General features: G+C 34.8%; 1 protein-coding gene and 1 long non-coding RNA gene across 9 annotated transcripts in view; one reads left to right on the forward strand and one right to left on the reverse strand.

Annotated features, from left to right (window-relative positions):
- Window positions 1–27771, forward strand: part of LOC141578721 (metabotropic glycine receptor-like) — a 94995-nt gene that overhangs the window by 44331 nt on the left and 22893 nt on the right. The gene's annotated exons all lie outside the window — the stretch shown is intronic.
- Window positions 13821–27771, reverse strand: part of LOC105065078 (uncharacterized) — a 36975-nt gene continuing 23024 nt past the window's right edge. For 3 of the 6 annotated variants that reach the window (XR_012509377.1, XR_012509381.1, XR_012509382.1), the window contains exon 7: window positions 20909–24004. This is a non-coding gene — a long non-coding RNA (uncharacterized LOC105065078). Of the gene's footprint in view, window positions 16814–20908; window positions 24005–27771 lie in introns of those variants that run through there. The other 3 variants (XR_012509380.1, XR_012509379.1, XR_012509378.1) reach the window with 3 other exon arrangements.

The raw sequence follows: 27771 nt of genomic DNA on the forward strand, positions 1-27771 counted from the left end.
AAATCAAAGAGGATATGTTACAACTGATACCACAGAAATACATATGATCATAAGGGACTACTGTAAACAATTAACTATATGACAACAAATTGTACACCCTAGAAGAAATGGATAAATTCCTAGACACATATAACTTACCAACCTGCCACATCTGAATCATGAAGAAATAGAAAATCTGAACAGATCTATTACTAGTAAGGATTTAATCAATAATCAAAAACAATCCAACAAATAAAACTTCAGGACTGGATGCCTTCACAGGTGAATTCTGCCAAACATTTAAAGAATTAACACTAAATCATCCCAAACTCCTCCAACAAATTGAAGAAGAAGTATTTTCAAACTCATTTTATGAGGCCAGCATTATCCTAATACCAAAGCCAGAGAAAGGATACTACAAGAAAAGAAAATGACAGGTCAACATTCCTGATAAACATAGATGCAAAAATCCTCAACAAAAAAAAATCCTGTGCTCTTGAATTCAGTTTCAGGAGCATAGGATCAGACACCATCATCAAGTGGGATTTATCCCTGGGATGCTAGGATGATTCAACATATACAAATCAATAAATGTGATATACCACATTAACAGAATGATAAAAATTATATGAATATTTAATAAATACAGAAAAGGCATTGATAGAATCAGCATCCTTGCATGATTAAAAACCCTCAACAAATTTAGGTATAGAAGGATTGCACCTCAACATAATGAAGGTCATATATGAAAACCCCACAATTAATATTATATAATAGTATCACTGTAACATCTATCAATAGCCTCAATGATGGAAGTTAAAAGCCTTTCCTCTAAGATCAGGAATAAGACAAGAATGCTCACTCTTGCTACTTTTATTCAACATAGTACTGGAAGTCTTAGCAATGATATTAGGCAAGAAAAAGGAATAAAGGACATCCAAATCAGAAAGAGTAAAATTGTCTCTCTTTGCCAATGCCATGATCTTATATACAGAAAACCCTGAAGATTCCACCAAATAATTGTTAGAATTAATAGATAAATTCAGTAAAGTTTCAGGATATAAAATCAATATACATAAGTCAGTTGAGTTTAAGATTAATGTAAATGAGATAAAGAAAGCAATCTCATTAACAATAGCATCAAAAACTGTAAAATACTTAGGAATAAATTTAACCAAAGAGGTAAAAGGCCTGTACACCAAAAACTATAAGATAATGATGAATGAAATTGAAGAAAACACAAATAATTGGAAAAATATCCTGTGTTCTTGAATTGGAAGAATTAATATTGTGAAAAATATCCATACTGCCTAAAGCAATGTACAGGTTCAGTGCAATTCCTACCAAAATTTCAGTGGCACACTTCACAGAAATAGAAAAAACTATTTTAAAATTTGTGTGGAACCACAAATGACCCTGAATAGCCAAGGCAATTTTGAGAAAGAAAACAAAGCTGGAGGTATCACACTTCCTGATTTAAAACTATGTTACAAAGGTATAGTAATCAAAACAGCATGGTACTGTCATTAAAAACAGGTACAGGTACATAGACCAGTGAATGGAGCAGAAATCCTAGAAATAAACCCACTCATATATGGTCGACTAATTTCTGACAGTGTTGTCAAGGACACAAAGTGGAGGAGGTGAGTCTCTAATAAATAGTACTGAGAAAGTTGGACAACTACAGACAAAAGAATGAAACTGAATCCCTATCTTATACCACTCATAAAAATTAGCTAAAAATGGATTAAGGACTTAAATTTTAAGACCTGAAACCCTAAAACTCCTAGAAGAAAACTTAAGGGGAAATCTCCTTGGCATTGCTTTTGGCAATGATTTCTTGGAGAAGACATCAAAAGCACCGACAGTGAAAACTAAAGCAAACAAGTGGAACTACATCAAACTAAAGAACTGGTGCACAGCAAAGAAAACTAATTTAAAATGCAGCCTATGGAATGGGAGAAAATATCTGCAAACCGTATATCTGATAAGGGCTTAATATCCAAAATATACATGGAACTCATACTACTCAGTAGCAAAAAAGCAAATCATCCAATCAAAAAGTGGGCACAGGACATCAATAGTAATTTTTTCAAAGAAGACATCCAGATGGCCAAAAGGTAAATTAAAAGGTGCTTAGCATCGCTAATGATTAGAGAAATACAAGTCAAAACCATGAGATGTTTCACCTCATGCCTAGAAGAATGGCTATTATCAAAAAACACAAGAGGTAACAAATGTTGGTGAGAATATATAGAAAAGGGAATTCTTATGCACTGTTGATGAGAATATAAATTGGTATAGCCATTATGGAAAACATTACAGTAGTTCCTCAAAATTAGAACTACCACATGGTCCAGCAGTCTCACACCTGGATATATATGCATAGAAAATTAAATCAGTATCTCAGATAGATATCTACACCCCCATATTCTTTGCAGCATTATTCAAAATAGACAAGATATGGAAACAACCTAAAATTCTTTGGTGGATAAATGGATGTGATGGAATACTATTCAGCCATAACAAAGAAAGAAATCCTCCCATTTGAAACAACATGGATGAATCTGGAGGGCTTTATGTTAAGTGAAATAAGCCAGAGAGGAAAAGACAAATACTGTATGGTATCATTTATATGTGGAATCTTTAAAAAAAATAATTCTCTCTGTTTCATAGAAACAGAGAATAGAGTGGTGGTTGCCAGGACCTGGGGGGAGGGAGAAATGGGGATATATAGGACAAAGTGTACAAAGTTTCAGTTATAAGAAGAATGAGCTCCAATGATTTAATATTCAGCATGGTGACTGTAGTTAATAATGCGTCTTTGTATACTTGAAAGATGCTGAGAGTAGATCTTAAATGTTCTCAAGAAAAAAAAAAGATACCTAGCTAATTACTGATTTTGACCACCATTCTCAACATTTTTTTAACCTATCATTGGTTGTTAAGAGGTTAAGTGAAGTTCCTTTAAATGGATTCCTCTTACTTTCAATAAGAGGGTAGGGAAAAGTGATGAATTCTGAAAATAATATTTGGATTATAGCTACTTTTGGTGCTAAGGACATTTCTGGAGTTTTTGTTTCTCTATGTAACTTTTAACTCAGTTACCATTCAGTGATGAATTTTTACTATTTTAATATTGAGTCAGATAACAACTCTCCTCTGCTGCTTTATTTTGTTACATGGTCTGTTGCACATCAGTAAACTTAGAATTTTTGAATTTGGTGCTGTTGAATTCTTATGGCACTCAGATGGTTGCTAGCCAATTCAAAGACATTTTTCTGTACCTAGGCTCCTTAGATGAGGCATCTCATTGGAGGCATTTTAAGTGCTTTGTACTTAAAATGAGTGCCAATCCCCAGTATATATCTAACAAATATTGGCTGAATGAATAAATGAATGGCTTGAATGAATGAAATGTTTATATAAACCAAACTTGGCAATTTTCCAAGAAAATTACCAATTCAAAGAACCTCTCAGTTGCTATGTGAGTTTGTGGAATTTGCAAGGAAAACCAAGGAAGAAGAGGCAGCAGCTGTGGATAGCATAAAACAACGTAGGTCACACTTAGTGTAACTAATTCACAGATGTGGACAAATATTGGCAGTAGACCTGGTGAATCTTCATTTCATTAAACAGTATCAGAAGCTTGATAGAAGACATCAGATGGAACAAAATAAAATTTCAAAATCTGGCAAGTACAAAAGGTGACCATTAATTTCATGGAAATATATAACCATGAATTAAAATCATAGCCTTTAAAAAAATCTAAAAACAAAAATTAAGTTATACCAACAAATAGAAACCTCAGTATTTTCTGAGTGACTGAATTCCTTGGGGAGAGCTGGATTGAGAATGAGATTTCTCCATATAATTCTTAATCTCCTTTTTCTCTGCTGACAGATAAGTGAATGGGGTATATGGGGATAGTTAATGCTAGGGGGGGGGAACATTTATTAGAATGCAGTGTTAACAGAAATTTTGGGATTGACATTTACATAAGCTCTCACTCACTTCTCTCTATTCAGATAATGTTTTCCTTCATTTGATTTGAAGTGTTTTAGAGATAGACAAGATTTTCCTTAAGACTAATACTATAAAAGTTCACAGAAGAAAAATTACTTCATTTGTTTTAAGTCAATAACTCTTATATGTCCTCTTTCTGTCTCTTTTCCTTTCTTTCTTTCCTCTTTTCTTTCTTTCCCCACAGTTTTTATCAATGAAATATGAATTAGCATAAAGTTACTGTCATATGCAGGGAATCTCAGAAAATATATATTATGTGGGCAGTTTTAAGACTCATCCAAACAAATATGTATAGTGGGTTTGCACATTGTTCCCCATTGCATCTCCCAGAATTTAGCCTAGAGTCTCACTTATTATTCCATTGGATTCTCAATTCATGGCCATATCAATTCACATACCAGATCTGGAATTCATAGCCCTGGTCATGTGACAAGTCCCAGGCATAGTTTACAAAACTGAAATAGAGACAAAAGACAAACAGCATCAGACAGTGAGTTCTTACTGCTGTTAAATCAAGTGCAATCATGTCTTCATGGCCCTCAAGGCCATCTTCACTGATTTTACCTAACTTAGTTAATTAACCTTCCATCCAGTACCTTCTCAAGCTGTACGGTCTTTCACATGTCAAAAAAAAATTTTTTTTGTTAATCATTTAAAATTTTTATTTTTCATTTCCCAGAATGGCATTAAATAGCAAAAAAAAAAAAAAAAAAAAAAAAAAAAAAAAAAAAAAGGCATGACAAGTGGAGATCCTGTGGAAGAAAGGAAAAAGGAAAAGTGTTCTAGGTACCATTAATGGCACTTTTTCTTGCTTTTTGAGCAAGAGGCCCTGTATTTCCATTTTGTACTAGGCCTATGATTACATAGCTGGCACTGCCACTAGATTTCCAGGATAACATTTTCCCAGCTTATGAACCATGGCAGAAGGGGCATCTTCCCATAGCTCCATCAGTAGGTACCAGGGATGTCACTCATTAGCACAGCCTGGGCCACGTGCTCATCTCTGAAACAGTCACAGCAGATGGGGAGGCAGGACCTCTCTGATTGGCCAGATCTGGTCATATGTCTATCCCTAAGACTGGGGGATTGATCAGCCTACCTCAGCTCCTTTTGATGCATTCTCCATAGGGAAAAGGAAAAAAAAAAAATTCCAGCTTTTACTGTGTTCGCTCAGCCTACAATATTATTTCACCCTTGTTAAATTTACTCATTTTTCAAATCCCAGTTCAAGACCTATTGTCTCATTGATCATCAACAGAAGCAAGCTATACTTTGCTCTAAAATGGAAGATTTCTATATTATGTCATTTAAGTTAGCCTTTAATCATGCATTCTGCTTGTAAATTACTGCATATGTTTTCAAGCCCATTTTAAATAGATCTTTTTTGGCAGGCCTTTCCCAAATTGCCTACCCCTCATGTGATGTTCTTTAGCAAAGAGTTAATTAAACTTAGTGCATATGATCCTGTTTCATTCTCTACCTGATGTCTATTCATTCTTCAAATTAGGTTAAATATCACTTGCTCTGGAAGACATTTTTTGATCCCAAAGCAATATCCCTTAATATAAGTTCTCCTAACACTGAAAATATTTTCATAGCACGTAAGACTTTATTTAATTGTGTCTATATCCCTCTTTTATATCATGCTCTTCTAGTTGGTCTATATAAGTTGTTCATCAATGTGTCCCCAGTACCAGCCAGAGATATGTTACTTGACACAAAGTGAGTAATCAATAAGTTGTTTGTTTAACAGTTGTTTGAAACTGTGAATCCTCCATCTCCAGTAAGATTAAGTTATTTGAGGGTTTCCTTTATGTTTAGCATCGATGTTTATATATAGGAGACATAATAATTATTTATTCCTTTGTTTCTATGTGACTCTAGCAGGCAAAGTAGGAAGAAAAGAGACAAGAAATGCTAAATACCATTGGAGAAGACTTGATGGGTAGTAAATGCTTCCAGGCTTTTGGAGGCCTAATTCTCCTGTTCTGGATCTCAACAATTTGAACCTTGCCCCATCCATTAGAGTAAGTTATCCTCCCTATCCACATATTCACAGAAATTTCATTCTTTAATTATCCAGGCTTGAGAAAATAAATAAATAACCCCACCCCAACCCCACTAAGCTCATAATAAAAAGGCTCCAGTGGATTGCTCCACTGTGTCATTATCACTCTCAGCCTTTGGAGATAGTAACCACTGAATATCTTTATATGTTCTTCAGTCATTTCTTGGGACTCTGTGCCCCATTTTTCAAGTAAAAGCAGAGATATCCTAGGGCAGAAGCTGCTTTTTCTTTATATGATCTTTTTCTGCCTATCAGCTCCTAAGATAGGAGTACAATAAATATGCTAGAAGTTAAATTCTATAAGTGGTACCTATGTGGGTATAATTCATATCTTAAAATGCGGAAGGTGACATCCAACAAGATCAGGGAAGGTAGGTGGAAACCCAGAGGAATCTGGAAGTATCCACTATTACTTGCTTCCTTGTTTTCTGTCAGCCTGTCTTCATAGAGGCCAAAGGGTAAACCTAAAAGCAGATCTGAATTCTCATTCCACATCTCAAGCTCAGCTTCAGGCGTGCTAGACAGCCCAGTCGTCAGCCCTGATCTAGTGAGAGGCTTGAGATGGAGGGGTGCCCTTGACCCCAACACCATCCTGGATAAATGTTGGAGAGTCACAGATAACAATTACCAGTGAAAAGTTTTCATACTCCTCACAATGAAGGTAGTCACCATCTTGGGATCCTTACCTCTTTGCACCCTAGATCTTTTTTATTCTTGAAGCCAATACTTCTGTACTTAACCTTCTTTCTCTTGGGTTTTTGATTTACTTAACCAGAGATGTATGTTTCTTTTGGCAGGCACAAATGCTATTGGGCCTGCTTTGGTCACTTGGATTCATTAATGCTTTAGTTCTCAGTAAACTTTGAAATAACATCGCACATTTAATTGGCTCCTTGGACATTACCTATCTCAGTCATTGCTTTAGAATTCTCATCCCTGAACCGGACTTTCCCTTAACTACCAGTTTTGCAATTGCTTCTGTATATAAACATGGAAATGTCTTTAAAAGCAGCTTTGTCCACCAAGATACTCAAAAGCAATGCCAGTTCAACTGAAGGGCAAGTAAAGAGGGGTCCAAGAGGGGAATCAGTGTAGTTGTTGGCCAGAAAACCTGTCCCAGGGACACGCTGAAGAGGCTCATCCTAGGTAAGGTCTTCAAGGGTGGAACTGACTCAGGCCATGGCTCCTGTCAGTGAATCCTGTGAATGAGTCATAGGATCATGGGATTTGATGATTCCTTTTTATTAGTGCGTAAGGTAGAGTGTTCAGAGAAGAGGCAGAAAAGATTTTTAAAAACCATAAATAGCTTAGAAACGGTTGATCTATTTCTGGAATAGGACCCTTTCTTCAACTGAAACTGACTTCTAGTTCCATTGTGTATGCAAATGTGTGTGTGGGGTGGGTGGGTGTAAGACTGTGATTCTCAACCTTGGTTTGTGACAGCTTTGACAATCTCCAAGACTGTGGCAAAATTCTTTTGTTAAAAAGCCTATAAATTAAAAGCATTTACTTACTAAGTCCCTGTCATGGAACTTTTTAGAGAGTAGCCAGAGGTATAGTTTAATCAATTCGAACCTAGTCTACCTTTTCTTCTGAGATTTTGGATATTACATTTGAAATATAAATATAGCATGCCTAACTTTTATAATTTTTAAATAATACTGAGAAGAGTGAGATATGGTGTTGATTGTGAAATAAATTCTAAATCTTGAAAACATCAAAGAACTATATCAGATATGGATAAATATTGTGAAATATTTACAGTAGTTATATAGACATTAAATTAGGCATTATTATTATTGAAAAATACACCAAAGCTAATATGAACTTTTATTTTAAAATAGAAGTTTGTTGTGGTTTTGCTTCAATTTTGCCCATTAGAAGCAGGCAGGGTTCACGTTACTACACAGCTCTGTTTCCTCTGATGACGAATCTACTCTAAATTGATACATTTTTTTTAAGGATCAGTCTTTTAATAAAGATGATGAATGAGTCCTTTTAGCTCCATTTAAAACCTTTACCCTACTCTGTCCTTGGGAAAATATCATTTACAGTGATTTTAAAAATGTCTACAATGGATTTTTCTAAAAATTTGTTTTAATTTCAGAAATAATTTTTCAATTCTTCACTCAGAACTTCTGACTGTTGAAAAATTGAAAAATTAAACACTAAAGCTTTAATATTCACTGTTCAATTCAACAGTGAAAGACCATGAACTGTTGGGATTAAATGGTAAAAGCATGATACCTGCCTTTAAGGAGTTTGAAGTTTCACTGGAAGTGGGGATAGGGAGCAGATTTGGAGCAAGTAACACATAAGCAATTAATGATGATTAAAGAAACTTCTGAATACTAGGTGACCTGGCATATAAAGTACTTAATAGTGACTCCTTCAAAAAATAAGATTATTTTTATAAGTTAAATTATTACTGTTTTATGCAACTGATTGATAAATGAGAAATTTTGGCTGTGGTAGTTTAGCAAACAGTATAATTTCCGTAGTGCCTTCAATATGTGCTGATATGTTCAGGATAGGCATTCTGGTCAATTAATGAGGAAACTTATATGTTTGTTAATAGGTATTGAAGAATGGTCTTCAAATTAACTGATTGTTCTGAAATCATTTCTTCGTAAGCCTGAGATGCTTTGGTGATGGTCAGTGGTGCCTTTTAGCCAGCTTGAAAATTTAGGGGAATATATAACAAAGACGATGGCAGAAGATCTTATTTGATTTTTCCACCATTCTAGCACTAACTGGAGCCATTCTTTTCTTTCTGGAAAGGTCATTTGGACTGTTGACTTTCCATTCACATGACAACCTATTATTTATTGATTTAAAAATGGTTGTTGCATCAACTATATTATCAAGTTATTACCTTAATATCTTTGAACCTTGAATTTAGTCTTGTACAAAATAATTTCTTCAACAATCTATAATGATTTTAAAATTTAATTTCTTCATTAGAATAATGGGAGAGGGGGTCTGTCTTTGAGCAGACTACTTATTGGAGATATCACTAAGATCTTAAAAGAGCTATGAAAAATCATCCTTATATTCACGGAAAGCTTGAATAAAGGATGTCCTAAATCTGTGATTCTACTTTCAACTTTAAGGAGATTGGAAGAAATTTGATAATTATGGGTAATGCCACTCAATCTTCTTTGACAAAGGAAGAATATAATTATAGAAAGTATGTTAATTTTCACAAGCCTACTGTGTAGAAGATATTGATAATATTTGATAAGTTTTTCCGATGAATGATGCTCTGTAAGCATATAGGCCATGATGAAACCATTTTTTGTGTGTATCTGTGTATATATTGATAGTTTCTGGCCTGTTCTGCCGTTAATGATGTGCAAAGTGGTTCTCATTTGGTTATGGGATAACTACCTACAAAAAGTTTTCCTTTTGGAAGAAAGTTTAAAATCAGTGAACTAGATATTGTCCACTGCTCTTGGTCAATGTAGTAAATATAAAACCAATATATCAGAGTGATAAAATTGTAGAAACCATAAAAAAGGTTCTATTCTTGATAATTCCAAAGAGTTGTCTCAAGTCTAACTAATTAGCATTTAGCTTGTTTTTACAGTGGAAAGATAATATGTGTATGAATCCAAGAGCTTTGACTATTATGTGCCATTCACTCTTAGATCATTAAAAAATACTATGGCTAAGAACGAAGGAACTTTTTTTTTTTTTTTTAAGGTTTATGCTACCACTTGTACTTAGGGCTTTTTTTGGATCTTTGTAGAATTTGTAAAATACTATTTAAGAAAACCAAGACTGCCTATACTTGTTAATTATTTCATTTCTCACAAAGATGCCTTGATAAAAGTGTTTTTCTGTGTGGTAAAACACAACAAATTGATTTACAAAACCATATGAGCCTATATGAAGTCTAAAAATGTATTTATAAAACACTGTATGATGTAGCAAATCCTGAAGAGCAAAGCCTCTTATCACAAGACAAAAAAATAACTGCTTTAGTTTAAAATTGTATTGTTATTGAAGAATTCTTATTTGCTTACTTTTAAAAATGGTTGGTTAAAGTTTTCTTTAAATATTTTAGCATAGTCACTGAATCAGAAAGTTCTGAAAGGCTCATAAAGGGATGAGTTTATAGGAGGTCACTAAAATATAAAATAATAAATAGTTCAGAAGTGAAAAAATAAATTCTTCTACTTCCACTACTTTGACTGCACTAATATCATCATGTTACATTATGTACAAGAAAACAAAGAATGTCAAGAAGGGTAATGGGAAGGGAAACAGATTCTGAAGATCCAGTTTCAGAATACCTTGGTATTTTTGTTACAGAAAAGTTGAGTGTGTGATTATTTGGAGGCTAAAAATGCATTTGAAAGCATTTTGGTGTAATGTGTTTGATTACTGATTATTTCTAAAGCTGTTTGCAAATTAACTTTCTCCTTTTTTAAAAATATCCAACTACCAGATAAATTCTAAATCTACTTTTTCAAGAGAGCTAATTTGGATGTTCAACTACTTTAATACTCAGTCCTTGAAATCAATATAGAAAGTCTTAGATATAGTCCTGCTGAGTCTGTTACTTCCTGGAAATTCTTGCTGTAGGTTATAATGACATCAAATGTTTTATGGGTCTGGACTCCCTGCTATTCCTGGACGCTGTTTTCATCAGCCTCTCCAGTTATGTAAATTATTCATATTCATTCTCCCCACCCCCCAGGCTTTCTGTCTTCTCTCTGTGTCTGTCTCTCTGTCTGTCTCCCTCTGCAAATAGCTCTTTTACTGAGAGCAAAACTAACACAATACTGCTCCCAGTACGTAATTTTAGTAATGATAGTTGAGTTTTGTTTTTCTCTCAGGATCCCTTACAGCTTTCAGTATGTCTCAGTTCGGCTTTGTGCATCAGATCACTTTGTTGGATGACAGGACCAGAATGACTGCCTTGTTTCCTATATGCTGTATTAATTTTGTATTGCTGCATAACACATTACCACAAAGTTGAGTTCATAAGAACACAAATTTGCTATCTCACAGATTGTGTTGGTTAAAAGTCTAGAAACAGCCTAAGTGGGCCCTCAGCCCAGGGTCTCAGCAGTTGTTCAAGTGTTAGCTGGGGCTGTGTTCTTATCAGGAATGTGAGGTCTTCCAAGCTCATTCAAACCATTAATAGAATTTACTTCCCTGTGGTTGTAGTGTTGTGGAAAAACATGTTACATCTCAGTATTATAGTTTGGTGTTACAGCTCAGTTGTGACAGCAACCTGGATCCGGGCAAGAGACCAAGCAGTACTCAGAGAGTTGGAGAACTCAGGTTTATTACACCAGTGGGCCCAGAGGAGTTAACACTCCAAGCTCTGGACCCCATTTGTAGGTTTACACCGGCTTTTATAGGCTGCCAGTTTACACTTTGCAACATCATATTTAAAGGAAGTATAAGGAAAGTTGACTAATTAAGGACAAGCTTTGTAGAAACGGACCAATCAGGAGGGAAATAACCAATCAGGAGTGAGCTCAGGGAACCAATAGAATTTTAGGTGTAAGTAAGCTGTTTCAGAGGCAAAAAGTGAGATATAGAGCCTCTGGGCCAGGGAACTGGATGGTGCTGGCAGGAGATTTGTGGCCCTGCTTGGGGGTCCTGCCGGTCTTTTTAATGGGGCTTCCCGCCTCAGTAGTTGTTGCTGTTTTCATGCTGGCTGTCAGTCAGAGGTCACTCTCAGCTCTTGGAGGAATTGTCTCAGGTCCTAGCCACGTAGTTCTCTCACAGCATAAAGGCTTACTTCTCCAAAGCCAGCAGGAGAATCCCTTTTACTTCAAATCTCAGTCTCTTTTGAGTAACTCTTGATTGAGTCAGACCCATCCAGGATAATCTCCCTTTTGACTCACTCAAAATCAACATACACAAAAGTCCTTCATCTTAGTCCTGTAAAGTAACGTAATCATGGGAATAAAATCTGACATATTCAGAGACCTGTTGATACTCAAGGGGCAGAGGATTATAAAGAATGTGTGCAAAAGGGAATGGGAATCTTAGGGGCCATCTTAGCATCCTGACTACTGCATATGCCTTGTCTTTTCAGAATGAGTTTCTATTTTCAGCATTGTCCAAGATCAAAGTGTGCTTGTAGGTGTGTTACTAGGTAGTGCTGTGACTAAAGGCCTTCCATAGCCACAGTAAGCCTGTGGTTACCATTCGCATTCATTACTCAGTAACCTTTACCAAACAATTAATGAATACTTTAGTTTTTTTAACCCTATTTTTAGCAGCAAAATAAATATTAAACACCTTCTTTAATTACTGTCGTAACCTGAAAATATTACGAAGATATTTAGAAAAAGAAGATGTTTTTATTTAGAGGTGACATCCAATAAACTATTGGAGTTCAGTATACTTTATGCATTCCACATGAAGAATCTGATCTTTAAAAGTAGTGTGCTTTAACTGTCATCCTTGGTTGTCCTATTTCATGCCCTAGTTAAACATAGAGATATGCTCAGCAAATCTGCAGATAAGACAAAGCTAATAGCATTAGTAAATGTATTGCAGTTACAGAACTGAGATCCAAAAATATTCTAACAATAAAAGCAATCAGCTGAAATTAGCAAGATAATTTTTGACAGGGATAAATATAAAGCCCTGCATTACTCTTTTCCCTAAACAAAAAACAGTGTCTCAGGTGCAGGTTGGTGAATAGATGGCTTAGTATACCTCTTAATAAGTGTGAGAAAGTCTTAGAAATTTTGGTTAATATTGAGTTCTATGTGAGCCAATGGTAGTATGTGGCTGCCAGAAAAGGCTGATTTTCAATTTAGAAATAAGGGAGGAAATAATTCTGCTCTATCTTCTTATCAACAGAGTAAGTAAACCACATCTGCTGTCTTTTTTCTCTTTTCTAGTTTTTCCAAAATAATTTCTCAACATTTGACAACATTTTTGATACCTCTTTATATATTCTTATTTTGTTTATTCTGCTTATTAAATATAAATCACTTTGTATTCTTATTATGTCATTAATTTGTATCTAGTTATTTTGAAAGACCCTTAATTTTTGGCTAAGTTTGCAAGTTATATAAGTCCATATTCATGTCTACTTACATAATGAATGTTTCTACTTATACAATTAGGCTTGTTATACTGGTTTCTTGTCCTTGAACCAAGCATCATCGCCTGTCCAAGAGGGTTAGGAAAAATGAAGAGGATGAAAAATTCTCCTCTCTGTTGCTCATCCTGTACCCCTTCTGACTCTTTGGCATGTGAATGCCTTTCTTCTACAAAACAGGAATAAAATGTGGTTTCACCAGTTGATTCCAAGGCTACATACTATTAAGAAATAAAAATAATGTATTCTCTTGGAAATGATTTCTATGAGATACTTTTAACTACAAGAGAGTTTCACCTGGTGCCTAGACCACCTAGAGAGGTCTAAGACATTTAAGATAAAAGAATTCAAGTAGGTTTTTACACTAGGTGTAAGAAACTGCTCATTCAGGGTATTAAATCACCTCTATGTAAATTGTGTGTGCATGCATTTGCTTATTCAATGTATTCTTTTATTGATGCATTCAAAAATTAATACAGAACTTAATTGTATTATAAGCACTATAATAATTCCTGTATCTTAAGTTTTCTTTCTTAAAAGTAAAAATACTTCAGTATAATCAGTGTCCATTGAACCTCTTAGTCTTTAAATGTGGCTGCTAGACTAGCTGACATCCTCCTGGTCTCCTTCCCTTCCTCGCTCCCTTCCTACCTTTCTTCCTTTTTTATTTTGAAATATGTCCTGCATATAAGTGACTGTATATAGTATATCAATGGGGTTAATAATACTAGTAATAGTAATAATAATAACAAGACCCATGTAAATGCCATTCCGTTTCTAAATGTTTGATGCCTCCTTTGGTTATCTCCCAAAACGCATCTTCCTGCTACTACCTGCCAATGAAAGAACTCTTTTTAGAGAGTTTAAAAGATCTTTTACATATCCTTTCTTTGCTGTTTCATTATAGTTTTACTGTATACATATGTATCTCTAAACAATAACATTTTGTTTTTATTTTTGAAAAATACTTTATAAATGCAATTTATATTTACTTTACATCATGGAAAGTTTTGATATTCATTCTAATTGGACGTGTGCAGCTCTATTCATTTATTCAATTTCAGTTTTGTGTACTGTGCTACTGTGTGAATATACCATAATTTATTTATCAGTTCTGTGGTCAGTGAACATTTATGTTGTTCAGTTTTTTCTTTCTTTCTTCTATCAGAACAGTGCTTCAATAAGTATTCTTAGCCATATCTCTGGTGTATGTGTGCAAGAATTCCCCTAAGGAATGGAGTTGCTGGGCCATAGACTATATGCATGCTCTACTTCATCTGTAGTGCAGATTGTTTCTTCAAGTGGATGTACCTATTTGTATTCCCATCAGCACTGCCTGCGAGTTCCAGTGTTCTGCCACATCCACGGCCCTTGATATTGTCTAATTCTTTAATTTTGGTTTATATAGAGGATGTGAAATGGCATTTCATTGTGGTTTCAATTTTCATTTCTCTGCCTACTAATGAGATAAACTTTTTATTCTTATGTTAATTGATCATCCCTGTTTCTACCTCATGGTGTGACTGTCTTGGTTTCCTTTTTCTATTTGTCTTTTAGGTTGCTCATATTACTGATTTGCAGGATTTGATTAGATGTTGTGTGTCTTAATCCTTTTGTGGCTTAATGTGATTAAATATCTTACCTCAAGTTGTGGGTTGTGTTTATAGTGTTTTTGAGGAACTGAATTTTAATTTATTATTTTAAAAAACATTCTGTATGATTTTTGTTTTTTACATCTTTTAAAACAAACCCTTCCTTACCCCCTAATCATAGAAATATTTCTCTGTAATTTTTTCCATGGGCCTTAAAGTTTTTGCCATTCCCATTTATATTCTCTATGTATTTGGACTTGATTTATGTTATGGCAGAAGGTAGGAATTCATTCTAATTTTTTAAAAGTATCAATCAAGGGTCAGCAAACTTCCTGTAAAGGATAGGATAGTGACTAGTTTAGGCTTCTCAGGTTGTATGGTCCCTGTTGTAATATACTTAATTTTGCCATTGTACCACAAAAGCAGCCAAAGACAAGCTGTAAATGGATGAGTGTGGTTGTGTCCCCATAAAACTTTATTTATAAAAGCAAGAGGCTTGTTGGATTTGGCCTGTGGACTGCAGTTGCCAACCCTTGATATGGCTAACTGTCTCAGAAAAATTTTTGTCTTTCTTTTTCCACTGATGTCCAGTGCCTGCTCTGTTATATAATGTTTCCATGTATGTGTGAGTCTGTTTCTAGGCTCTGTGTTTTTTAAAAAATTGTTTTAGTTGTCTGTTCCTGTGCTCATATCCAACTTCCCAATTCCTGTAGCCTTTATTATAAGGTTTGATATCTGGCAAGGAAAGCCCTGATTCTTCCCTCTGATTCTCCTTTAGATGTGCTTTGGCCTTTCTTGGCTTTCCCTCTTCTGCATAAAGCTTAAAAATCAACTTGTCAAGTTCTACAAAAACTCCACTTAGAATTTGATCGAACTGTATTATATCCATTTGGGGAGAACTGAGATTAGAATATTGTATTCCTGTTTTTGAGCACAGTATATCTCTTTTAATTTGGGTCATTTTTAATGTCTTAAACTAACGTTTATAATATTCTCTAAGGCCTTGCACATCACTTTTTAGATTTATCCCTACCTACCTTATTTTTGTGTTACTATGGTAAATGGTATCTCTCTAAAAATTGTGTAAAATTTCAGGAAAAATTTATATGCTGACCTTATTTACATCTACCTGGCTAAACTCTCTTAATAATTATAATATTTTTCTTTGAGGTTTATTGTCTATGTACAATGACAGTTTCCTTTCTTCTTTTCCACTCCTCATGCTTTTTATCTATCTTATTTTATTCCATTGACTCCAGCCTCCAGTAAAATGTTGAATAGAAGTTATGAGAATAGAATCCTTGTATTTTCCCTGCTTTTAAAAAATGATTTAACTGTGTATGATATTCGTGATAGATTTTTGTTTGTTTGGAAGATATATTTTATTAGGTCAAGGAATTTACTTTGTTTTCCCCTCAATACCGGATAATTATAGTTTTTGATTTGATTCTTTTCCTTTTTTTCCCTTATGACTCTCTTTCAGAGAGGCCTATTTTTCCCACGTACTACAAGGCTCTATTTCTCAGAGCATCATCTGCACATTCTTTTAGGTCTGGGTCAAAACGTGTTCTTTCAGAGAGGAATTGTGCCTGCTTCTGCTAGTATGGTCACCACTGTCTTAGGACAGCTTCAACTAAATTTTTGGCCTGAGACTTTGTAGGCCACACGGTTGATATGAATTCCTACATAGGACAGACTTCTTCCCTTTCTTCAAAAGAATCCAGAGTTAAGGCTAAGAATGACTTGTATTATTCTTTCAGTAGGACAGGTTTTTTTGGTTGTTTTTTATCTTTGTTTTTGTCCATCCATCCTGCCTTTCACATTCTGAGGATGTCACCCTTCAAAGGCATCAGGTTTAAGGGAGCATCTCTAATCTGCTGTTTCACTCTAAAGGGACTTGGCTTGGTCATCTGTTCTCCACATGTAGCCGATTAAAACTCAGGGTCCAGGTTAGCAAGAATTGTCATAGACTTCAAAGCAGCTGCCAGTTCCCATGCTACTGACTTCTGAGGACTTGTGCTTTCTTTTCATTTTGACCTTTGAGAAGTTATCTTAATTTCTTGTCAGCTGGAAAATGCATCAGAAAAAAAAATGTTTTAAAATATTTTATCTAGCATTTTAGTTGTGCTATACCACATGGGGGTGAAAACCTCTTCTGCTGTGTTGCCAAAACCAGTATTTCCCCATAGACTTTACCCATGATGACAGCCTCCTGTCCTGAACTCTGTCCCCCCTGACCATGAGTAACATTTGCATCAGTCCTTCTCAAAGCTTGCTGCACATTGAAACCACGTGAGAAGCTTTTAAAAATCCTGATGATCAGGCCACACTCCAGGTAAATTAAAATCTCTGAGACATCAGTAATTTTTAAAGGTCCCACAGGATTCCATCGTGCAGCCAAGGTTCAGAACAACTCCTTAGACTCTAGCTGCCCATTTTGATTCATGTCTATTCCTGTTCACCTGTCTTTTCAATTTCCTCAGCCAAATAGTTTCTTTCAGAGGCCAGGTGACCACATGTACATGAAACACTAACTTTCTAATCCTCCTGACCCCCTTCAAACCAATTTGCTTTCTGTATAACTAAATCTACTCTATCTGTGGTCAACTGAATAGGAAAACATTCAACTTGTTTTATTTTTCTTTGCAACATTCTATATTCTCTTTTTACATCTTTCACACTATGCAATTTCGTTTTCCTCTGCTGAGAAATTTTTAGTGCAAAGTCTCTTAATTTGCTAATTAATTCTGATAGACTAGTTTCATAGTCTCAGCAAATCAGTATGTGACATGCTTGGATTATGAATAGCTTAGCACAGAAAATGAAGTAATTTCCATGGAATAAATTAGAGTCAATTAACATGGCAGAGTCGGTTATCTTTTTGAATAATGCAGACTTGCTCAGAAAAGCATTCTGTTTTGTTTGTAAGATGATCTGGGCTTTTAACCATTATGACTGCCATAGCCCTTTCCCCTTTGGAGCTAATAATAAAAAAGGAGACGGTAAATGACAGGAGCAGCGAGGCCAGCAGTAGCAAAACAGAGAGGTAGGGCGGTCACCATACTTTGTTCTAGGTCAGAGTATGTTAATTGATCATAGCATGTTATTAGAATGGTGTGTTTTATGGCTGTCTTTAATGTAATACTAGCGCATCCAAAAATGTGACACCATTATAAATTTATAATTATTTCTTCTGGAGATATAATGATGACATTTCCTGCAAGTCAAACAAGTTGGAGCTTTCTTATATATCTATTAGGGCTTGGGACTAAGTAAATAGTGATCTAGTTACAATATTAGCAAATGATTAGTTTAACACATTAATTTTAGTGTCTTCAAGATAAAAGATACCTTCCCAAGTGAACAGATGGCTTAACCAGGAAAGGCAGACTTCTTAGGATTTAATGGTGAAAGGTGAGGTCTGGAAAGGTTTAGAGAAAAGCCACATTCTTTAGGTATCACTTAGGCGAGCTGGTCTTTAGAAGCCTGCTACTGCTTTCCATAGTAATGGATAATTATCATTATTTTCCTCCAGGGAACGTTGTGTGGAATAACTAATTAATGATTGCAATGCAGTTTGGAATCTGAGACATTTGGAGTAACTTTTAAGTATTTTGCATTTGAGTATCAGGATAAAATAAGCATGGATAAAGGAAACCTGAAAGCAAAGCTTTTATTTCCAGATTGTGAAATAAATTTTCTGACATTTTATTTTGTTAATAGGTTTAGTTTCTTTTAAAAAAAGCTATTATAATTTCACTTCCTGTTTAAAGATGCTGCTTATTACTATTTTTCAAAAATTCTGCTGCTGCGATGATCGTATGTGCCTAGAAGTGGCTATAAGGTCCAATACATGGCACAATAAATTTTATAAAATGTGGCCTGTTGGTTAATGCTATCTTTTGGTATTTGGAGACCTGAATTTTCACCTTGTTGAATATATCACAGGTTTGTTTTTAAGAAAACCATTCCTAATTGTCACATATCAGGTATTTTTGACCTATGGCTCTTATTTTGCAAACTAGTTATGTGGCGACTAGGTTCCAAAGATCCTGCCTTTCCAGTGAATCACACCTCTTGGTATTTATGCCCTTCTCTGTCTTCTACACATTGAATCTGAGCTGGCTCTTTGTAACCAGACTGATGCTGCACATATTCTGAAGACAGTTCATAAAAAGCCCTGCAACTTCTGCCCTGATTTCTTGGAAAGCTTATTCTGGGGTAAGCCACCTGCTATGTAAGAAGTCCAATTAACCTTGAGATTTCCATGCTGCAAGGTTACTCAGATAAGGCATTTGAAGAGGTCACATAGAAAGATATCTATATATGTACACGTATTTATAGTTATATACATTATATATATATATATAATTATTAAGTTATATATATATATATATATATATATATTCATTTGGCTAGTTCATGGCTATTGCATCCATCCCACCTGAAGTGCCAGACACATGAGTGTAGAACCATCTTAGGTGTCCAAACCAGCCTTCATATGACTCCAGGCTTAGCTGTCATCTGATTGCAAGTACATAAAGGAACTTAAGCATGAGATGCCCAGCTGACCTGAATCCATACACACAATTGTGAGAGAGAACACAGCTCTCTTGTTTTAAGCCCCTAAGCTTTGGGGTGATTTGTTACACAGCAGAAAAAAACAAAGGGCACTGAAGACTTTGACACTGTTTGCTATGCTGGTGTCATAGTGTTTCTTCATTTGGGTTACGTTTGCTGGTAGTATCAGGCAGATCCTTCATATGCCAAGATGATGTTCTTAAAACTTGTCACAATGATATCTAAAGAATACCCTTCCCAGTTTCCAGTGCTATCCATGGGTTTCATGCTTGCTTGAAAATAGAATTGGCTCTGTGACCTATTTTTAATATTTCAAGAAGCCTAACCCTATCTTAGGTGCATTTACCCAAGATAAGGATGCTTTTCTTTTGCTTTGGTTTGGTATTTATCAACCTCTCAGTGTATCTTGTTGAAATAAATTATACTTAAATCCAGTGATATTTTGTTTATTTGTTTTTGTGAGACAAAACCAAAGCATAAGTATGTTTTTTGCAAGCAGTATCTCTAAGTGGAGTATATCTTTTATATGTAATCTGATCTACATTTCAGTATTACATACAACAATTTTCTGAATATATGTTAGAGATCAAGTGAGATAAGAGAATACTCTTTATGTTATGAATAGGATAAAGAAGAAAGTGTTCAACCTGAAAAGAATGTTTACTTGACTATAATTCCTTTTAGGCACTTTCTTGATCAATGTTTCTTAACCTAGGTTCTATCTATGAGGATGCATGGATAAGCTTTAGGATACCTGTGAAGTCTTTGAAATTTTATGTAACATATTTGGTATATGTGCATTTTTCAAGGGAGAGTCTTCATAGATTAGATCAGATTCATAAATGAAATCTATGACCCTAAACCTTACAAATTTATATTTGTTAAGACTCATTGAATTATATACTTAAAATAGGTGAATTTTTATATGTGAATTATATCTCAATTAAATTGACCCTGCCTCAAAAAGCTGTGAATCAGTATTCCCAATGAAAGGCATTTAAAAAATAAAATGCAGACAGCAAGACACCTAAAGGTATCTTCTAGGTGGAACCTTTTTCTTCCAGTTTGCTCTTCCTTCTAGAATGTCACCAAAATAGCTTCTATTTTTGTGTGCTGATTTAGTTCACATGGAAATGGAGGCAAAACTAGGGTAGGACATAGAGGAGTAGGTTAGTCATAAGGTATTACAATGTTATCAGTCTTTGCCTTGACAATGAGGCTCAAATAAGGTCCATAAAATATCATTGGTATTCAGTAAATTATTTTCAAATAAACTTATACTTTAGAAAAATCTGTGAGCTATGTTAGGAACTTTCTAAGTAATTTAAGGCGATGCATATGTCCTTTTGTTATTTAGTTTTGATGATTTATAGATGGGAGCCAAGAAACCTGGGTTTGGCCTTTTGCCAGTAACTTGTGTAAGCAAATACTTGTGACTTTAAACTAATGAAGAGTTCTTATCTCATTTTCTTCACCTATAAAATGAAGACCATATTACTTTCTGTATATACTTTAACATTTCTATACCCTGACCTAAGACCTAGTACATTGACGGCTTATTTTTTTGAATGAAACAATGAATTTCTGATATTTAATAATATTAGTTAATTTATTGAGGGATTAATTTTAGTTTGAATACAGCAGATGGTTCATGTAGGAAAATGGGGGAACATAAAGTTACATTCTGATCATTTTAGATTTTAAACATATATTCATCAAGGTGTAAAATAAGATAATTTTGGTATACTCCACCATAGCTTTATAAAGGTTAATTAATTTGCTCGTTGTTACACACTTAGGGTAAAAGGGGAAAATTGCTATTTAAAACCACATGAACAATCAAGAAAGTAATAAGACAGCCTATGGAATGGGAAAAATATTTGTATCTGATAAGGGGTTAATACCCCAAATATATAAAGAACTCATACAACTCAATAGCAAAGAAAAAATAATTCAAATTAAAAATGGGCAAAGGACCTGAAAAGACATTTTTTCAATGAAGATATATGAATATGAATGGCCAACAGGTACATGAAAAGATGCTCAACATCACTGATTGTTAGGGAAATGCAAATCAAAATCCAATGAGATATTATCCCATTACCTGTCAGAATGACCATCATCAAAAAGATAAGAGATAAATGCTGGTGAGGATGTGGAAAAAAGGGAATCATTGTGTTCTGTTGGTGGGATTCTAAAGTGGTAAAGCCACAATGGAAAAAGAGTATGGAAGAGCCTCAAAAAATTAAAAATAGATATGAAAATGAATATATGTATGTTCATGTATGACTGAAGCACTGTGCTGTATACCAGAAATTGACACTACATTGTAAACTGACTATACTTCAATAAAAAAAAATATAGACAGAAAAAAAAAAATAGAACTACCATATGATCCAGCAATTCCACTTCTGGTAATATAGCCAAAGGAAAGGAAAACACTGTGTCGAAGAGATATCTACATCCCCCTCCATGTTCATAGCAATGTAATTTACATGGAAACAACCTTAAGTGTTCATTTACAGATGACTGGATAAAGAAAATGTTGTGTGTGTATGTTTGTACACATATACATACACGTATATACATATATACACACAATGGAATATTACTCAGCCATAAAAATGGGGATATCCTGCCATTTGAGACAACATGGGTGGACCTTGAGTACATTATGCTAAATGAAACAAGTCAGACAAAGACAAATACCATATGATCTCACTTGTATATGGAATCTGGAAGGAAAAAAAAAAAGACAAAATCCAAACTCATAGAAAAAGAGATCACATTGTGGTTACCAGAGGCTAGAGGAGGGAGGGGGAATTGAGGAAGATGGTTGGTCCAAAGGTGGAAACATCCAGTTATAAAATAAATGCTCCAATCTGGTCCTCTTCCATGCTTCCTATGTAATGAATGACACCACCATCTACCAACTTGCACAAGCCAGAAATCTACAAGCCTTCCTTTACATTTCCCTCTTCCTCATCAACTTACCCAACTCCTGTTGATTTTACTTCATAAATATTTTTGTATACTTAACAACTACCCAGCAATGCCGTAATTCAAAATTACCCAGAACTCTAGCTTTCTAATAGATCTCTTCAATCCATTGTTGTCCTCTCTTCACTATAGTTAAGAGAATGAAGAAACTGATATGCCATTCCCCTGCTTAGTTCTGATGCTGTCACTGCTTTTAGGATGAAGTCCAAAATCCTTATCATGGCCTATAATTTCCTTCATGCTTCGGCCCTGACCACTTCTTTATCTTCATCTCATTGGTCTTACTCTTGTCCCATTGACAATGGCTGGGCTTTCTTTTAGCTCCTCCGAAGTTCCATGCTGTCTCATACCTCAGGATACTTAAATCTGCTTGGATATCTTTCTCCCATTTGTATCTAGTTTATCTGTTTAGTTCATTCTTTCCTTCAGTAGTCTGCTGCAACAGCATCTCCTTAGAGAAGCTTCTGACTTCAGGCTAGATTTGTTTTTTTCTGTTATTTGCTGTCATGCCAAATCTTTCTTTATAGTTTTCTAATAATTTTAAATTATATATTTATTTACGTGATAATTTTACTTGTGTCTGTTTCTTTCATTAAACTGTAAGCTCCATGTGTCTGTTCTGCTCCTAATTTTATCTTTAATTCTTAGCACAATGCTTAGCTTAACAGTGACTTAAACATTGAAGGAATGAAAGAAATGATATTATAGGAAGACATCTTATTTACATACAGCCCCATTTTCAGAGAGTTGTCTGTTTTAAGCGGTGTACCTTGAAGTGATGGTAAGCGTACTCTGGTTCATCCACCCTGATCACACATTTGTTAGGTGGCAGGTGAAGGTAGGGCTTTATAGTGTGGCTGCAGAAACCAAGGACTCTTGAATGCTCTCTCTACAAAGTTCTATTCCAAAAAATAGGTAAGTGACAGACATGATATTACACTATCAAAGTAAGTTTCACTTTGACCAAAAATGCCTAGTAGTGCCCCCAATTGTTTTTTGGGGATAATGAATGCCTCCTAGGTCATCTCAAACCAGCTCACATACTTCTAGTCATCAAAGAACTTGGAGGGTAGCTGTCTGAAATCCAGATGAACAGTGATGAATGAAGGCATCAGATACTCAGAGGGCAGAGAAACATTTCTGAACTACAGAATAATGTAGCCTCTTATTCCAGTCGTAATGTAATTTAGTGGTATTGAGAAACAGTTAAAATTATTTAGGCTTGAGTTTTCCAAATTCTTGCAAAACTTCTGAAGTGTTATATTTAGTAATGTGTTGTTTGCTTATTTGTTTTTTTGTTGTTGTTGTTGTTCTCTTGTCACATTTTCTTAACCAGGAAAATTTTTGATTTGGTGCTTATTCTGATAATACAGATGGCATAATGTCTCACTGCTCTGACAGATGATTTATTTTGTTATTTCTCCTATTTTCTATTTCCTCTCTTTTGCTTTCCTTTCCTCCTTTGCTCTCCTCTCTCTAGCCCTTTTTTCTTTAAGCTATCTCAAGACCCCATCTCTTATTTATGTGCTCTCATGGTCAAGTCAATTTATAAATGTAGACAGAAATATGTACAAATGTCAGCTTTATATTTTGAGTGGAAATTACCTTACTAGAATGTTTATAAAAATGGATTACTTCTCTCAGGAGATTCATTCGTCAAGACAGAAGTTGGTCCTCCTGTAGAAAATGGAATGGAAATAGAAGCAGTCAAAATACACTAGGATAAACACAGTGATCAGGGATTAGATGGGGAGGGGAAGCCTTATTTGGAGGAAAAATGCTGGCTGCTTGTGAGGCAAAGAAATAGAACAGCAAATGTTCCTTCAAATTACAACACAAGAGGAAGGTTATCTGGGGATGTACTAGACTTAAAATTTTATCCGGGACTGCCTTGAACCAAGGCTGAGCTCCTAGAATTATAGGTATATCCATGCAGATGTCAACATCATAATTTCATGGGATTCTAGAACCTAAGCACTGAAGGACTCTGTAAGACAAGAAGGGCATGTCTTATCCAAAGTCACACAACATGTCATAGCTGGGACTAGGACTCAGATATTCTGATTCCAAGGTTATTTTTAAACTTCACTGCTTATAAGCACTGTATTGTTTTCCAGTTCCTGGAGATGTACCCCGCTTTATCACCTGTGTTCTTCCCTATCCTCTCTAGTTTGCTTTGTGGGATGTGCTCATCAGGCACTGTTTCAGTCACACTTCCAGTTCTGGCACCCTTATTATCACTAGCAATACCACTTAACCTAGAGGGGAATGACTTAGTAGATTATGCAGCCTACCTAGATTCTTCTCACTTGCACACAGAGAGAAGCAGTTTATTTGACAGAGAGAAGCAGTTAATTTTATCTGCGGTTGAAAAATCTGTCCTGAGAATATTCAAGGACTTTCTTAAGGGAATTAATATCTTAACTCTTTTGTACCAACGTAAAGATTTCCATCATGTGTAGAAAATAGCACTCCCTTTACTGTAAGCATATTTTGGGGGTAAAAAGATGAGTTAATTCCTACCTACTATGACTAAAGTACTTCAGGAAGTCTAGCCAGGCAGGCCTATTATGGACTGTAGCTAATTAAAGAGAAGTGCTTCCCAGTTCACTTCTTCTGTACCTTCTTTATGCACTGAAGAAGATGGTTTTTACTCAACACGATGTTTCTCCAGTATATGTGGTTTAGAAAAAGAGGCAAGTTGGTAGTGCACCACTTCCTCTGTGATGGACCTTTTACATTTGGGATGCTTTTGTCTCCACTTAGCCCGTTTATTATTCTGCCTTTGAAGTCAACGTTTTTTATTAAAGTTACTTATAAAACACAGATGTCTATGATTGTTTTGATTGTATTGTGAACTCTTCCTAAACTGTGTTTTTCTTTAGTAGATATTTAGTTTCCTCATGTCTTCAGAAAACATACACATGCACGCAATTCATGTGGTCAAACCACATCCTATATAACATGTGGATGATAAAATAGCTTGCTTCTAAAATGAGCTATTTATTACTATTTGAAGAAATAGTAATGATATACAGGGAGCATAGAAGAGCTTTATTGAGGAGATAATTTTATGTGAAGATTAACTTATATGCATCTCCAATAGATAGCACATTAGTTAACAGCATAGGAATTGTGTCTGATGTGTAAAACAGCTTACCCCTCAGCGTTCACTACATACAGACCAGCATAAGGAAACTGGTGACAGCTGAAAAGCAAATTATCAAACTCCAAGTTAGATAAGTATGTGTTTCTGAGGTCAGAAAGTGACCCACTCTTTTAATATATCTAAAAGCCCTTTAATGCAGGTGTTTTAAAAAACTTAATTTTGCTTCATGCTACCAAACCATCAAAGCCATATAACTATTTAGATGGACACTGAAGAGATATTAAAAAATGGACAAAAGACCTGAATAGTCATTTTTCCGAAGAAGACATACAGATGGCCAACAGGCACATGAAAAGATGCTCAACATCAGAGAAATGCAAATCAAAACCACAAATGAAGTATCACCTTACACCTGTCAGTGAGGGAAGATTCTTGTGGACAGGTCCCTCTGACTTTCACATGAGACCACTATGGAATCAAACTATAAAAGAAAGACAACAGGAAAATCTCCAAACAACTCCAAATAACACACTTCTAAATAATCCATGGGTGAAAAAGAAAGCCTTGAAGAAAAAAAAATTTGAAGGATTATAAAGATATATGTATATATATATGTATTCTTTATGTACATGGATATATGTAAATAAATTATAATAAATAAACTTCACACTCATAACTTTGACAACTTAGAAGAAATCAACCAATTTCTTGAAAATCACAAACTACTAAAACTCAGTCAAGATGAAACAGATAATCTGAATAGTTCTATAACTATTACAGAAATTTAATTTATAATTTAAAAGATCTCCCAAAAGAAATATCCAGGTCCAGATGCTTTCACTGGAGAATTTTACCAAACATTCACTGTTTTACACAATTACTTCCAGAAAATAGATGAAAAGCAAATACTTCCCAACTTACTTTATGAGGTCATTATTACTGATACCAAAACCAGGCAAAGGCAGCACAAAAAAGAAAACTGCAGGCCACTATCTCTCATGAACTTAGATGTAAAAAAATCTTCAATTAAATTTTAACAATCAAATCCAAAAGTGAGCAGAAAGAATAATATATTATGACTAAGTGGGATTTATTACAGGTGCAAAGGCTGATTCAATATTCAAAAATTAATGTAATCCATCATATCAACAACTAAAAAAGAAAAGCCTTCTTATTACATGATCATATTAACACCCATTCATGATTTAAAAAAAAAAAAACAAAAAAAACCTTTCAGGGCATTAGGAAGAAAGGGGACTTTCCTCAACTTCATAAAGAGCATCTACAAAAAAAACTTACAGCTATCATAATACTTACTGGCAAAAGACCAAACCCTTGAATGTTTTCCCTCTAAAATTGGGGAAAAGGCAAGGGTGTCCACTATTACCACTCTTCCTCAACATAGGACATAGTTCTAGCCATTCCAATAAGGCACGAAAAAGAAATAAAGAGCATAGATTGGAAAAGGAAAAGAATGCTCTATTTGATGATTGTCTGAAAGAATGAATCTACAAGGAAAAACTAGTACTAGTACTAATAAGTGCATTGAGTACGGTCCTAGAATACAAGATTAACATATAGAACCAGCTGAAGCTCTTTCTGTACATTGGCAATAAGTGGGAGCCAAAATAAAAATGCAATACCATTTACAAATGCTTTGAAAAAAAGAAATACCTAGGTAAAAAAAAATTAACAAAACATGTAGAGATTATATATGATGAAAATTATAAAATGCTAATAAAAGAAATCAAAGAAAAAGATACTTGAAGCAACATGCTGTGTTCATGGATTAGAAAACTCAACAGAGTGAAGATGTTAATTCTCTAACTTCATCTATAGGTTTAACATAATTCCTATTAAAATCTCAGCAAGTTTTTATAGATACTGACAAGCTTATTCTAAAATTTACATGCAAAGAAAAAGACCCTAAGGATAGCCAGAAATTTGTGGAAAATCATAAAGTGGGAAGAATCACCCTTTCCAATATTAAAGCTTACTATATAACTGCAGTAGTCAAGAAAGTGCAGTTCTGGCAGAGGAATAGTTACAAAGATCAATGGTACAGAACACAAAACTCAGAAAAGGAGCAACATGAATGGGCTCAACTGATTTCTGACATGGGTGAAAAAGCAATTCAATGAAGGAAAGATAACTTTTTAAGTAAATGGATGGAGCAATTAGACATCCATAAGCAAAAAAATGAACTTTGACCTAAAGTCTCTTATCTTCTACAAAAAAAGCTCTCAAAATGGATTACAGATTTAAATGGAAAATGTACAGCTATAAAACTTCAAGAAAAAAAGAAAGAAAATCTTTAGGACCTAGGACTAAGCGG

This window comes from Camelus bactrianus, chromosome 9 (assembly GCF_048773025.1).
Source record: "Camelus bactrianus isolate YW-2024 breed Bactrian camel chromosome 9, ASM4877302v1, whole genome shotgun sequence".
NCBI lineage: Eukaryota > Metazoa > Chordata > Mammalia > Artiodactyla > Camelidae > Camelus > Camelus bactrianus.